At 49.1% G+C, this 14,645-nt stretch overlaps 1 protein-coding gene across 11 annotated transcripts in view; it reads right to left on the reverse strand.

The window, feature by feature from the left end:
* The window catches only part of TACC2 (transforming acidic coiled-coil containing protein 2), a 234,542-nt gene that overhangs the window by 114,856 nt on the left and 105,041 nt on the right, over positions 1-14,645 (reverse strand). The window lies entirely within an intron of this gene.

Genomic DNA, 14,645 nt, shown 5'->3' on the forward strand with positions numbered 1-14,645 from the left:
TTGCCCTGATCCCCCAGTGGGTCCTTTCAGTTCAGTCGCTCAGTCGTGTTGGAGACTCTTTGCGACCCCGTGGACTGCAGCACGCCAGGCTTCCCTGTCCATCACCAATTCCTGGAGCTTGTTCAAACTCGTGTCCATCCAGTCGGTGATGCCATCCAACCATCTCATTCTCTGTCGTCCCCTTCTCCTGCCTTCAATCTTTCCCAGCATCAGGGTCTTTTCAAATGAGTCAGTTCTTCGCATCAGGTGGCCAAAGTATTGGAGTTTCAGCTTCAACATCAGTCCTTCCAAGGAATATTCAGGACTGATTTCCTTCAGGATGGACTGGTTGGATCTCCTTGCAGTCCAAGGGACTCTCAAGAGTCTTCTCCAACACGACACCTCAAAAGCATCAATTCTGTGCTCAGCTTTCTTTATAGTCCAACTCTCACATCCATACATGACTACTGGAAAAACCATAGCTTTGACTAGAAGGACCTTTGTGGGCAAAATAATGTCTCTGCTTTTTAACATTCTGTCTAAATTGGTCATAGATTTTCTTTCAAGGAGCAAGCATCTTAATTTCATGGCTGCAGTCACCATCTGCAGTGATGTTGGAGCCCCAAAAATAAACTGTCACTGTTTCCACTGTTTCCCCATCTATTTCCCATGAAGTGATGGGACCAGATGCCATGATCTTAGTTTTCTGAATGTTGAGTTCTAAGCCAACTTTTTCACTCTCCTCTTTCACTTTCTTTCATCAAGAGGCTCTTTAGTTCCTCTTCACTTTCTGCCATAAGGGTGGTGTCATCTGCGTATCTGAGGTTCTTGATATTTCTCCCAGCAATCTTGATTTCAGCTTGTCCTTCATCTAGACTGGAGTTTCACATGATGTACTCTACATATAAGTTAAGTGAGCAGGCTGACAATATACAGCCTTGACATACTTCTTTCCTATTTGGAACCTGTCCGTTGTTCCATGTCCAGTTCTAACTGTTGCTTCTTGAGCTGCATACAGATTTCTCAGGAGGCAGATAAGGTGGTCTGATATTCCCATCTCTTTAAGAATTTTCCACAGTTTGCTGTGATCCACACAGTTAAAGGCTCTAGCATAGTCAATAAAGCAGAAGTAGTATATACATACATATATATAAATACGTTATGTATTATATAATTATACATTATATAATATATACTATACATATATATATCAATATAAAGCAGAAGTATGTATATATATATACACATACATATACATTATAGAGACATACATATATATACACCTGTGTGTAGAGAAAGAGAGAGATTGTGTGTGTGTGTGTGTGTGTGTGTGTGTGTAAAGGCATCTGAGCCAAGTCCCAAGGCTGGCTGTGAACAAGCCTGGTTTCAATAAACTAAGTGTGAAGTCTGCAGGCAGACGCACGATGAACACACTGCACACGGAGAACAGTGAGGGGTGGGGTGTGGGGCACGCAGGGCAGGGCCAGGGCAGGCGGGTGGGCGGCTCGAAGGTGAGGAGAAGTCCTCAGCCAGGCCCATTTGCGGAGCGAAGACACGGGATCTGGTCCCTTTCCTGTGGGCTGCTGGCTCCTATAGTCTCTGCCCACCTCCCAAAGATAAAGAACACAAGCACCTACCCCAGCTTGTGTCCTGGGAGGACAGAGGCAGCTAAGTCATTCCTGGGAAAGTATGAATAGCACAATGTCATTCCTGGAGGGCTTCTATTTAAATAAGAACACAGGAGGACAAATCTCTAAAATGGCCTTTGTTGGGGGCAGGGAAAGCTCCTTCCTGGGGTCCCCTCAGGTCATCCCTAAGGCCCCAGGAGAGCTTCCCTTGTGGCTCAGATGGTAAAGCCTTGCCTGCAAGGCAGGAGACCTGGGTTCAATCCCTGCATTAGGAAGATCCCTGGAGAACAGAATGGCTACCCACTCCAGTATTCTTGCCTAGAGAATTCCATGGACAGAGGAGTCTGGCAGGCTACAGTCCAGGGGGTCGCAGAGAGTCAAATACCACTGAGCGACTTGGCCCAGCCCCATGCAGGGGAGTGTGCACACCGGGGCTAGGGGTGTAGGGGTGAGGGGCTGGAACTGTGGGCAGAAGAGGGCAGGGGAGGACAAGGAGGCAGCCTCAGAGAGTGGGCCCCAGGGTCCTGCCATCAGCCGCCGGCCCACCCCCACCCCACCTCTGGGCTATCAGATCCTTGGAGACGTGGCTGCTGACATCACTGTGGGAGGTCGAGGCAGCTAAGAGTGAGTTTTCCAGGTCTTCAAGGGCAGCCGGCTGGATGACATCATCTGCTACAAGTGAACTGGGAGAGGAGAAAACCAAGGCTCAGAAATGTTCCTGAACGTCTTCAATGTGTTTCAACTGCACATTTTCTCTGGGTCCCACGCAGGGCCTCAATTTCCCTTCCTGTAGAGGAAGGAGCTGGGCTACTCCAAGCATGGCCCATGGCGGTGCTGATCCAGGAGGGGTTGGTTACTGCTCCATGAAGACACAGCACACACACCCGGGGTAAGGGCCTAGAGGTCTTTAGAGGAACATGGTATTCATTCTGTCTGTTGACTCCAGTAATTAAAGTCGGGGTTTGTCTTTTGTAGGTCTTGATGGGCGGTTCTCAACCAGGGGTGACTTTTGCCAACCAGGGGACATTTGGCAATATCTGAAGACAATTCTGATCGTCACAACCAGAGGGCCAGGTGCAGCTGGCATCCAGGGATGCTGCTAAGTACCCTACAATGCACAGGGCAGACCCACAGCAAAGAATTATCTGGCCCCAGAGGTCGGTACACCCGGGTAGAGACACCCTGGCCTTGAGCTTTGTTTTGCTTTCTAGTAATTCATTTAAATATGTTTTCAGAAGTTTAGACCTTAAAGTGAGTTAGAAATTAAAAACTACACTGGCCCTTTGTCCGCTGAGAAGGTTGGCATCAGACAACCTCCAAGAGCAGGCTGCTCTGAAAGTTCCGAGGGACACCGGACGCTGTCGCTGGTCACACACATCCTTTTACTCTCTGGGAATCCCCTTCCGTGACCAGTCATGTCTTAGCTTATCAGGAAGGGTCATTACTTCTTTCTGATGAACTTGGCTCTGTAGCAGTCAGTAACGAGACCATTACCTTCAGTCCCTGAGCAGACACTGACTGAATAACAACTATGTTATTATTACAACAACCCTGTAAGGTGGTCCCTGCCCTCGTGGAGCTTACAGTCTCAGGCAACAGTCAAAGTTTAAAAAAAATTTTTTTTTCTTAATGCGTATTCACTGTTTACAATAGCCAAGACACAGAAGCAACCTAAATGTCCATCAAGAGAGGAATGGATAAAGAAGATGTGATACATATATACAAGGAATATCAATCAGCCATTAAAAAGAATGAAATAATGCCATTTGCAGCAACATGGATGGATCTAGAGAGTTATGAAGTAAGTCAGACAGAGGAGGAGAAATATCGTGACATTCCTTACACATGGAATCTAAAAAGAAACTACACAAATGGGCTTACTTAGAAAACAGAAAAGAAACTTATGGTAAACAGGGGGAAGGGATAGTTAGGGACTGTGGGAGGTCATGCACACAATGCTACGTTTAAAATGGATAAGCAACAGTGACCTACTGTATAGCATATGGAACTCCGTTCAATGTCAAGTGCCAGCCTGGAGGGGAGAGGGGTTTGGGGGAGAATGGATACCTGTGTATGTATAGCTGAGTCCCTCTGCTGTTCACCTGAAACTACCACAACATTTTAATCAGCTATACTGCTAAGTCGCTTCAGTCGTGTCCGACTCTGTGCAACCCCATAGACGGCAGCCCACCAGGCTCCCCCGTCCCTGGGATTCTCCAGGCAAGAACACTGGAGTGGGTTGCCATTTCCTTCTCCAACGCATGAAAGTGAAAAGTGAAAGTGAAGTCGCTCAGTCGTGTCCGACTCTTAGCGACCCCATGGACTGCAGCCTACCAGGCTCCTCTGTCCATGGGATTTTCCAGGCAAGAGTACTAGAGTGGGGTGCCATTGCCTTCTCCGTTAATCAGCTATACCCCAATACAAAATGTTTTTGGTGTTAAAAATAATAATAACAATTCTAAAAGTAAAATAAAAATACTTATTTCTCCAGTAAAAACTGTTGTAACTGCTAAGATAGAGAGATACAAATGGCTAGAACATAAACTAGGAGGTCCCAGCCTGGAGTGGGGATCAGGGAAAACGTCTTTGTAACATTATAAGCTGAGGCCAGCCATCAATCAGCTCAGTGACAGCTAATGTTTGCTGACACGTGCTTTGTGCCAGGAACTAAGATCTAAGTGTTCACAGCCATCACCATATTCAATGCTCACAACCACCCTATGAGGTGGGTATTATCATTAGTCCCACTTTACAGATGAGGAAACCAATGCATAGAGAAGTTGAGTAATTTGTCCAAGGTTGCACAGCTGGTAAAAGGCAGAACCAGGATACAAACCCAAGCCAGACACCAGGAGCCACGCCCTTAACCGCCCCACTGGGTTTTATCCCAAGGGCAGAAGAGTAAGGGAAGGGGCGCCTGCAGCAGAGGGAGCCTGCAGCAGAGGGAGCCGCAGATCTGAAAGCCCAGTCCAGGAAGGAGAGTGCCGGTCTGGAGGAATTTGGAAAGGCCACTGCAGCTGGAGCACAGATCAAGATGACCAGGAAGGGGACAGAAGGGCCAGAGCCAGATCACAAGGCCAGGGTGAGGGGCTGGGAGTCGATCTTAAGCTGAAGAATCAGCCCAAAGCCTCAAAACACCCCAAAGTGCTTCCCTTGGCATTGAGACGAAAGAGAGGCGGGGAGGCCCAGGGTGAGCGTTCCGAAACTATGTTCTAAATAGGGCCAGACTGGCACACACTTGTGCCCACGCCTTTCTATTTACTCCCATGGATCTTGTGACGCTTCCTTCTTCCTTCACAGTTCCACCCACCATCCCAAGCCCTCCGACCCTGGAGCCCTGTGATGACCACACCCGAGGAGTCAGAGGGAGATGAGCAGAGAGCGAAGTGAAGGAAGGGGCGGGCCTGGAGGAGGAGGCCCGCAGGGACTCAGGATGTCTCTGCTGGACCACGGTTTGGAGAATCCTTAACCACAGGCAATACCGGCCTTCCAAAGTCATAAAACCTGAGCGGAAAAACACGGCCCAGGAGTTCTGGCAACACACACCGAAAGCCATAAAAGACTGTTTCTTTTGACACAACCATTCTACTTCCAAGAATTTATTCTAAGGAGATGATTAAGGGTGTGAGCAAAGATGCCAATCACAGCTGTGACCACAATAGGAAAAACAAAAAGGAAACAGCCAGAATGTCCACACTAGGGGACAGTCAGGCAAGTTAAAGCAGTCACAGAATGGACTCATTTTCAGCCATGTGAAAAAAAGGTTAGAAAATCAACTTTAAAAATTTCAAAAAGAAGGTAGATCTCCATGCATTCAAAAATAAAGACATCCATTATTAACTGAAAATAGGTTAAAAAACTACTGGCAGCATGATCCAGACTTTCCGTGCATGTGTGTATGAATATACACGTATCTGTGTGTATGTGTGTACACATGCGTGTATGTACAAACACCCACACAGGAAGCAATTGACAGTGAACAAACCAAGCAATGTGGAAGGATACACATCAAGGAGTTAACGGCAATTCTCTTTCAGTAGTAAAGTTAGCAGTGTTTCTTTTCTTTTTCGTTGAGTTTAACTCTATTTTCTAGTTCTATTCTGAACATATGCGGCTTTTATAAGCAAAAGAAAAAGCATCTTGGAGGAAAATTTCGATGCCAGGGAGCAATTTCAATTCATAGCTCAGTGAAAATTTTAAGAGAGGGGGCCAGCAAAGCAACGCTTCTAAACTCACACCTATAGTGACTTCTCTACTCACACCTTCCCTCCCTGGGAGGACCCAGGCTTGCCAGCCTCATCCCAGGGCAGAAACCCAGCTGTTCCTCTCTCAATAGGCACCACTGGGGAAAATTAAGGTCCCGGTGGAGAATTTGTCAGATGACAGTATCTCCCCGCACAGTCTATGAGATGGCATTTTAACTCATTGGGGACAGAATTAATTTTCAAAGCATGTTGGACAATTGCTTGACGGCTGGGATTTTTTTGGAACAGAGAATCCTGAATATAATTAAACACTTTGTCAGTGACACATGATCAGCGAGCGTCTTGAGCGCCTATGATGTAAGTGAGGAGGTATGCCATGGCCCTAAAACACAATTGTATATGGAGTCATGAAGGCTGGATTCTAGACCAAGCCCCACCTTGGGATCTCAGCCAGGTGACTGCTCTGAGCTTAACTTTTCCATCTCTGAAAGGGAAGGCCCTGGACAGTACCATGGCTGAGGACTCTGCAAGCTCAGTCTGGCCTCTCCCTCACAGGCTGTGAGCCAGCGCATCTGCCTCCACCACCTCACCTGACTATCTTTTTACTTTCTGCTTTCCAATTCTCTGCTCCTAATGTACTGCAGATTAAAGGGCATTCGAATAGTGTGCAGAGTTAATAGGCTCAGATAAAGGTTTATAAGCCTCCCGTGCTGTTGTTCAGTCACTCAGTCGTGTCCGACTCTTTGCGACCCCCTGGACTGCAGCACACCAGGCTCCCCTGTCCTTCAGTATCTCCCAGAGTTTGCTCAAACTCGTGTCCATTGATTCAGTGATGCCATCCAACCATCATCCTCTGTCTCCCGCTTCTCCCCCTCAATCTTTCCGAGCATCAGGGTCTTTTCCAATGAGTTGGCTCTTTGCATCAGATGGCCAAAGGATTGGAGTTCCAGCTTCAGCATAAGTCCTTCCAATGAATATTCAGGGATGATTTAAATATGCATATATGTGTGTATACATATATATTAAACTGAACCAAGTGAGACTGTAAAGGAAAAAACCATCAAATCCACACTGCACCCTCAGCCCCTGCATCTTCCTGTCTTACTTCGAAGGGATCGGTCATGCTCCAGATGGCTTAAGGACAGCGGAGGGCTGACTTATAAGGACAGAGGGGAATTCTTCTCAGACCAACTGTAAGTGACTATAAATGGCTTCCAAATTCTACAAGTGGTGGTGCTGGGACCAGAGTGTCTGAAATATTTTTCAGAGGAGAAAAAAAAAATCTGTCAGAGATTTTAACTACCAGCTGCTGCCACCAGCTGCTGGGGCCAACCCTTTATAAATTTAGTCAGGCCAGCAAAGGGTTGATTTTCCAGTGGAATGCCAGGGAGGGAGGCTTGCATCAACAAGTGCTTCTCCAAAGGGCCATGAGTCACCTTCCTGCAGAGGCTGAGGCAGAGGGGAGCTCTGCTTCGAAGAGGCAGGCGTTCAGATTCTGGTCTAAGAAGCCAACACCTTCAGTTTTACACATGAGACCCATGCAAAAGGAACAGCTCTGGTGCCAGCACCAAGAGAAGCTAAACGGGGATCAGATTAATAATCCTCATACTTTCCTGGTAGATCAGATGACAAAGAATCCGTCTGCAATGCAGGAGACCCAGGTTTGGTCTCTGGATGGGGAAGATCCCCTGGAGAAGGGAATGGCAACCCAGTCCATTATCCTTGCTTGGAGAATCCCATGGACAGAGGAACCTGGCGGGCTACAGTCCATGAGGTCGCAAACAGCTGGACAAGACTGAGCAACTAAGCACGTATATTAATAATAATAACAGTAACAGTAATGGGGGTGGGAGGATACTTTGCGAGGTGATGGATATGTTTATCGCCTTGATGGCAGTAATGGTCTCACAGGCATATACTTATCCCTCAACCCGTTGAACTGTATACATTAAATATGCATAGCACAGCTTTTATATGTCATGGAATTCTCCAGGCAAGAATACTGAAGTGGTTGCCATTCCCTTCTCCAGGGGATCTTCCTGATCCAGGGATTGAACCTGGGTCTCCCACATTGCAGGCAGATTCTTTACTGTCTCAGGCACCAGCGAAGTCCCTCATTTATGTCAATCACATCTCAATAAAGTAGTTTTTAAGACGAGAAGGACTGCACACCGCAGGGTTGATAGGCTAAGTGAGAGCAAGGCAAGTTGAAAACCTAACACAGAAAAAAAACTAAGAAGGCTGGTAATAGAAAAACAAGCTGCAGCAGAAAAAAAAACGGGCTCCTTTCAGGCCAGGGCGATCTGGGAAGGGCCTATGAGGGGACAGGAGTAAGCCAAGTGCTTCACCAGACACACGTGTGCAGAGGGCTTTCCAGATTAAAAATGCTTCTCCCTCCCTCTCTCCCTGACAGTTTGGGCAGGAAAAGAAAAAAGGACAGGAGAAGGGTCGGGGCCACAATGGCAGGGAGGATGAGACTGGTGTCTTAAGGAAATTGTTACCCACATGGAGATTAGCAGAAAAATAACTGTATCAAGGATAAAGGGAGCAGGTTCTCACAGTCAGGGGAAGACTTGCCTATACAAAGGCAATTTAGGCTTGAAAGAACTCTCAGGGCTGGGCTGTAATCAGAGGTATCAGATAAACACTAGCTATAGATAAAACGCTTGCTCCTTGGAAGAAAAGTTATAACCAACCTAGACAGCATGTTAAAAAGCAGAGACATTACTTTGCCAACAAAGGTCCGTCTAGTCAAAGTTATGGTTTTTCCAGTGGTCATGTATGGATGTGAGAGTTGGACTGTGAAGAAAGCTGAGTACCGAAGAATTGATGCTTTTGAACTGTGGTGTTGGAGAAGACTCGAGAGTCCCTTGGACAGCAACAAGATCACACTAGTCCATCCTGAAGGAAATCAGTCCTGAATATTCATTGGAAGGACTGATGTTGAAGCTGAAACTCCAATACTTTGGCCACCTGATGTGAAGGGTTGACTCATTTTAAAAGACCCTGATGCTGGGAAAAATTGAAGACAGGAGGAGAAGGGGACGACAGAGGATGAGATGGCTGGATGGCATCACTGACTCAACGGACATGACTTTGAGTAAGCTCCGGGAGTTGGTGATGGACAGGGAGGCGTGGTATGCTACAGTCCATGGGGTTGCAAAGAGTCGAACACAACTGAGCAACTGAATTGAACTGAACTCATAAATAAAAGGGGTGTGTGTATGTGTGCATGTGTGTGTATACACATCTATCTTCCAGCTCTGTCTGCTGAAAGAGGTCACGTCAAAAGGACATCAGAACCACCTCAAAGAGGCTGCCACCGGCCAGATCAGGGACTATTTTGGCATTAAAAAAAATACAGATAGTAATAAAACCCACTGAGTAAAGTAATAATCTATGAGTCCATACAAAGACATGAACAAATACATAAAAGGGGAGGGGTGAAAGTTCCTTTTTACTGTAGTGTCCACTGGTAAATGTAGAAGAAGTGATGAAAACTGAAAATGCCCCGTGCAAGAACCATCAGAGTGGTGATGAAGTCAGTCAGGAGCTATCAAAGGACTCTAAGGCAGGTGGACAGAGGTTCAAAGAAGTGAAGGGCAAGTGAGTGGGCTTGGAGGACTCTCCCACCTGACTGTGAGGTGGTGGGGTACGAAGACTCAAAGTAAGAGAAACGCTATGGGCACCGACTTGGCCAGGTGTTGACCGGGATCAGAAGTGACCGGCGTCACTTCTGTGGGACCCCTGCCCCAAGTGACAGCCAGAGTCTGGTTACGGGGAAGCTCTGGAGGACGCTGGTTGCGGGATCTTCCCAGAATGAAGGAGCTGTACCCCAGAAGGTCATGAAAGACAGCAAGAGACAGAGGAGTCCTTCCAGACTGAAGGAGAGTCTGCGGGCATTCTTAGAGTGCAACACATGCCTCTGGGCTGAACCCCAGATTGGATGGAAAAGAGACCATGTGGATGAATCCGAATGGCTTCTGATGACTGAGTGATGCTGGGACGTATCATAGTGATTTCCAACTGGATGGCTGGCTCGGCGTCGTGCTGGAGAGGGGCCTTGTTTGGGGAAATTGGTCACTGGACTGTTCAGTTTCGTTTGGATGGGGACACCTTTGAGTCGCAAAAAGTGTTAGTCGCCCAGTCGTGTCCGACTCTGCGACCGCATGGACTATAGTCCACCAGGCTCCTCTGTCCATGGAATTCTCCAGGCAAGAACACTGGAGTGGGTAGCCATTCCCCTCTCCAGTCTGCAACTGGCTCTCAAATGATTCAGAAATACAGTGATGATGGATAAATAAATGCATCTCCATCCACACCTACACATATTGGGGGGGGAGCGGCGAGAGCACAGGAGGTAAAACGGCAACAATTCAGACTTTGGGCAAAGGGAGTAGGGAGGTCTTTGGGCTACTTGTGCAACTTTTCTAAGTAGGAAATTATTTCAGAAAGAAGCGAACAAAACGTTCTGGAGTAAAGGCATGCAGGCAACCAGCCTCTCCCAGCACCCGCAGAGCCCATCTGGGCTCGGGAGGGCAGAGCATGGTCACAAGGGGAGCAGCACTGAATGGGGGTCCATGGGGCGTTCATTCACCTAGACAGCCGGGCCCGGGCCAGCCTGCAGAGAAGGCCTCGAAGGCTGAGGACAGGCTGTCCTGCAAGTGGGGGGTGGGGTAGAGAATAACTGGAGTGGGAGGAGATGCAGGAGCCGTGGAGCAGGGCCAAGGAACGTGGGGCGGAATCCCAGCAGGTGCAGAGGAGATGGGATCAGTCCTGCATCGAACTTCACAACATCCACCCAACACCAGGTGTGAGGGAAGGGCCCTGGGGAGCAATCCAGGCCAAGTGGGGGACTTTCTGGGTGGTCCAGTGGTTAAGACTCCGCACTCCCAATGCAGGGGGTTCGGGTTCAATCCCTGGCCAGGGAACTAGATCCCACATGATGCAACTAAGAGCCACTGCAGCCGAACAGATAAACAGATGCTTTTAAAAAAAGACCACGTGGGTTTTGAGCATCTGATTGGTTGGAAGGTCACCTTATTAACCACATGCTTCACAGATAACACCTCAGACTCCAGCCCCGACTCTGTACAATTATTTACTTCAACTTTCAATGAAATCCACTGCTCAAATTAAATAAAGACACATCATTCTAAGGAACAGAAAACTATGAGTCGGTGGTTTTGCTGTGCTTTTACTTTTTTCTAACACAGAGTGAGTAACAGATAACTCAGCAGGATCAGGCAGCCCCCAACCAAGTTCAGGTCAGCCCCTACCCCTGGGAGGTGGGGCAGCCCTCACCGACACAGCTGTGCGAGCCTGCGAGAAGTTCCCTCCGAGGTCGGCCCCCCGCACCTGTCAGCGAGGGCAAGGGCCGTTCTGCCTGGAAAGGGCATGAGGAGGGTCCACTGAGAGCAGTCAGGTCAATGTTTCTCTAGCAAAGGGCCCGGCACGTGGGAAGCGCTCTACAAGCGACGGCGTCAGCAATGCAAACAACAGGGCGTGCTGTTTTCCCCAACAGGACACGCTGAATGTGCTTTTCCAGAGTACCCATGCCCTCCCCCGGCTGCCCCTGGCCAGGTGAATGCCCTCGGGTGTGCACTGCTCCTTAGCCATCCCAGGCCCCGTGTGCACGTCGGCTGGGGCCGTGGAATGGGCATGGCAACAAGCAAAGGGAACCAGGGCTGTGGGAACCTACTGTGGGCTGCTGGGCACCATGCAGACCCTCCACCACTGTGAGCCACGGGACAGCCCATTTCGGGAGGAGCAAATGGAGCCCCCTGGGTGGGAAAAGTCCCTCCACGCGTGGCCTCGCTGAGCTGAGCTCCATCCGGCTGCTACACAGACCTCAGGCCCACAGGACCCTGGGCCTCAAGCACTACCTCTCAAGGATGCAGAGCGAAGACAGTGGGTGCAAAGCTGCCCAGCGGGGTCGGCCTCCCCACGGAAAGCCTGTCAGCTGCCAGCAGGGCCGCACGCATGGCTCTGATCCAAGGGAGGTGGGCAAGACCCCTCCCCACCTGGCCTGCAAGTGCCTCCTCCGTAGAGTGAGGAGGGCTTGGCCTGTTGGGTCCCCAGGGTCCCTTCCAGGCCTCTGATTTTCTGATCTCAAAAACCCAAGGCTCCAGAGGCGCAGCCCTCTGGGCTGGCTAAGAAGGAACAGCTTGGAGGAGGCGCTGGGTAGTGCCCAGGGTGGCCCAGCCCCGGCTGGCCTGGTGCCTTGGCCAGAGGCCAGGATCCTGGTCAGGATGTACGGATGGGAGGTGGAGGGCACCAGCTCCCTGGGAGACCTGATGGTGGGGAGGGGGTGCAGAGGGGGAGCCTTCCTCTCGCATACAACTTCAATACTCCTTAAAATTGGACTATCATTCCCACACCTCTCAGGGTTAATGAGCTGGAGGACTGGGGTTTATGCAAAGCTCAAAGGGGAGGAAGTTATTCTAGGACAACGCAAGGAGAGAGCAGTCACTGTTCTTTTTAAAAGACAAAGAAATAAACCCATCCAAGCCCTGGGAGAAGCTGCATGCTCAGGTTAAGTGATGATGTCACTATCCTTCTGATCAGAGTGCACAAAGTGAAGGGGGTATGCCTGCTGATCAGGCCAGCACCTCAGGGGCAAGACCTCAGCCAAGGCTGCCGACCTCTCCCAAGAGCCAGGGTGTGAAACCCAACAGGTGCCCCGACTTCACCAGAACACCAGACACAGAAATCAAAGAAATCAACCTGAGGCATCCACCGCGTGCACGAGCAGGGCAGCCAGTGCAGACAGACAGCGCAGTTCAGGCAGACGTGAGCCTGAATTCAGCTCTGCCATTGACCAGCCTGCTGTAGTCCTCTTTGAGCCTCAGTTTCTGAATCTGTAAAATGGGGACATGTCGAATCACTGGGAAAGATTACTAAAAGAAATAAGAGGGCTTCCCTGGTAGACTCAGTGGTAAAGAATCCTCACGCCAGTGCAGGAGACAGAGGTTAGATCCCTGGTCCGGGAAGATCCCACATGTCTTGGAGCAACTAAGGCCCTCCGCCACAAACATTGAGCCTGTGCTCGAGAGCCTGGGAGCCGCAACTACCGAAGCCCATGTACCCTAAAGCCCATGCTCCTCAACAAGAGAAGCCACGGTAATTAGAAACCTGTGTATCACAACTCGAGAGTCGCTCCCACTTGCCGAAACTAGAGAAAAGCCCACACAGCAATGAAGATCCAGCACAGTCAAAAATAAATAATCATACTTTTTTTTAAGAAAAGAAGTGCAAAATGTGTATGTAAAGCATAGCGTGGACCTCACAACGGGTCCTCAACAAATAGCAAGTGTCTGATATATATAAGCTGGACGTATGGATGTGCGGAAAGTAACATGGACAGAAAGATGCTGCCACCAGAGCTATCTAGCTGCCACTTAATTCGGGCCAGAACCAGCTTCCTCTCTAACTTTTCTGCACTGAGAGCAGGCAACTCAGCTCAATTAAGCTGTGTGTTAGTCGCTCAATTGCATCCAACCCTTTGCGACCTCCAGGCTTCACTGTCCATGGAATTCTCCAAGCAAGAATACTGGAGTGGATTGCCATTCCCTTCTCCAGAGGATCTTCCCTAGCCAGGGATCAAACCCTGGTCCCCTGCATCGCAGGCAGATTCTTTACAGTTTGAGCTACCGGGAAGTCTACAATTAAGCTGAGGACTGCACAAATGCCTTCATTATAGACAAGGCAAAATGTAGTGTTTGTTTTTTTAAAAAAGCTTTGTGGGGACTTTCCTGGTGGTACAGTGGATAAGAATCCACCTCCCAATGCAGGGGACCTGGGTTCGATCCCTGGTCCGGGAAGATTCCATATGCCATGGAGCAACAAAGCCACAACTACTGAGCCGGCAACCTAGAGCCAATGCTCTGCAACAAGAGAAGCCACCATAATGAGAAGCCCACACGCTGCCACAAAGAGTAGTCCCCCGCAACTAGAGAAAGCCCGAGTGCCGCAATGAAGACCCAGCTCAACCAAAAAAGTGAAATAAATAATTTTTTTTAAGTCTCTTGGAGTCCTCAGTACCTCATAACGATGACAGACTTTCCCTGATTCCAAAACCACACAAGTAGTAACACTGCCTCTGAAAGCTCTCCCTACCCATGAATGCAAAGATAGGTCTAGACCTCATGCGAGGAATAAAGGCTTGTACCCGCCCTTCCAGAGAGGAGTCAAGGCAGAGAGTCACCAATCCAAGAAGGAACTGCTGGAAATGCATCCTGCCTGGCACAGTACTGGGTACAAGGAAGCTGGAAGAAGTGAGTCAGGGTCTTGTCAGCCCTGGAGGAGAGGGACCCTAGCACACACAGCTGGACACGAGACAACCTGTGAGCTGGAAGCAGGAAGCAGTGGAACGCAGGTTCCCTGGCCAGATAATTCACAAGGTGAGCACGCCTCGGTCAAGGTTTGAAGGAAACACTGGAACTTTTCTTGTTTGCTGTGAAGCACGCAGCTGCAGAGCAGGCATCAAGGGAAGCCCGTGGGTTGGAGGGAGAGGCGTCCTGACAAGAAGGAAGAAAAAGATGCTCCTGACATTGACATGACCCAACTGCCTCTTCTCAGGTTGGAATGAGCCCCCATCAGGGAAATGAAACCAACCTGTGCCCTCAGGAGCTTAAACCTGAGGATGCCAGCCAGGAGCTGTATGCTCTCAATGACCACCCCAATGGGAGAGCTCTGGACCTCAGAGGACCACTGAGACACAGTCAGTAACAGGAGCCAGTAAAGCAACTGCTTTATCTTTCCTTTTTTTCCCCCAGACTTGTTCTCTGTAAGCAGAACCAACATGCATTTCCTATTCTTTTATTTTTACTTG

The sequence above is a fragment of the Bos mutus genome, chromosome 26 (assembly GCF_027580195.1).
Source record: "Bos mutus isolate GX-2022 chromosome 26, NWIPB_WYAK_1.1, whole genome shotgun sequence".
Taxonomy (NCBI): domain Eukaryota; kingdom Metazoa; phylum Chordata; class Mammalia; order Artiodactyla; family Bovidae; genus Bos; species Bos mutus.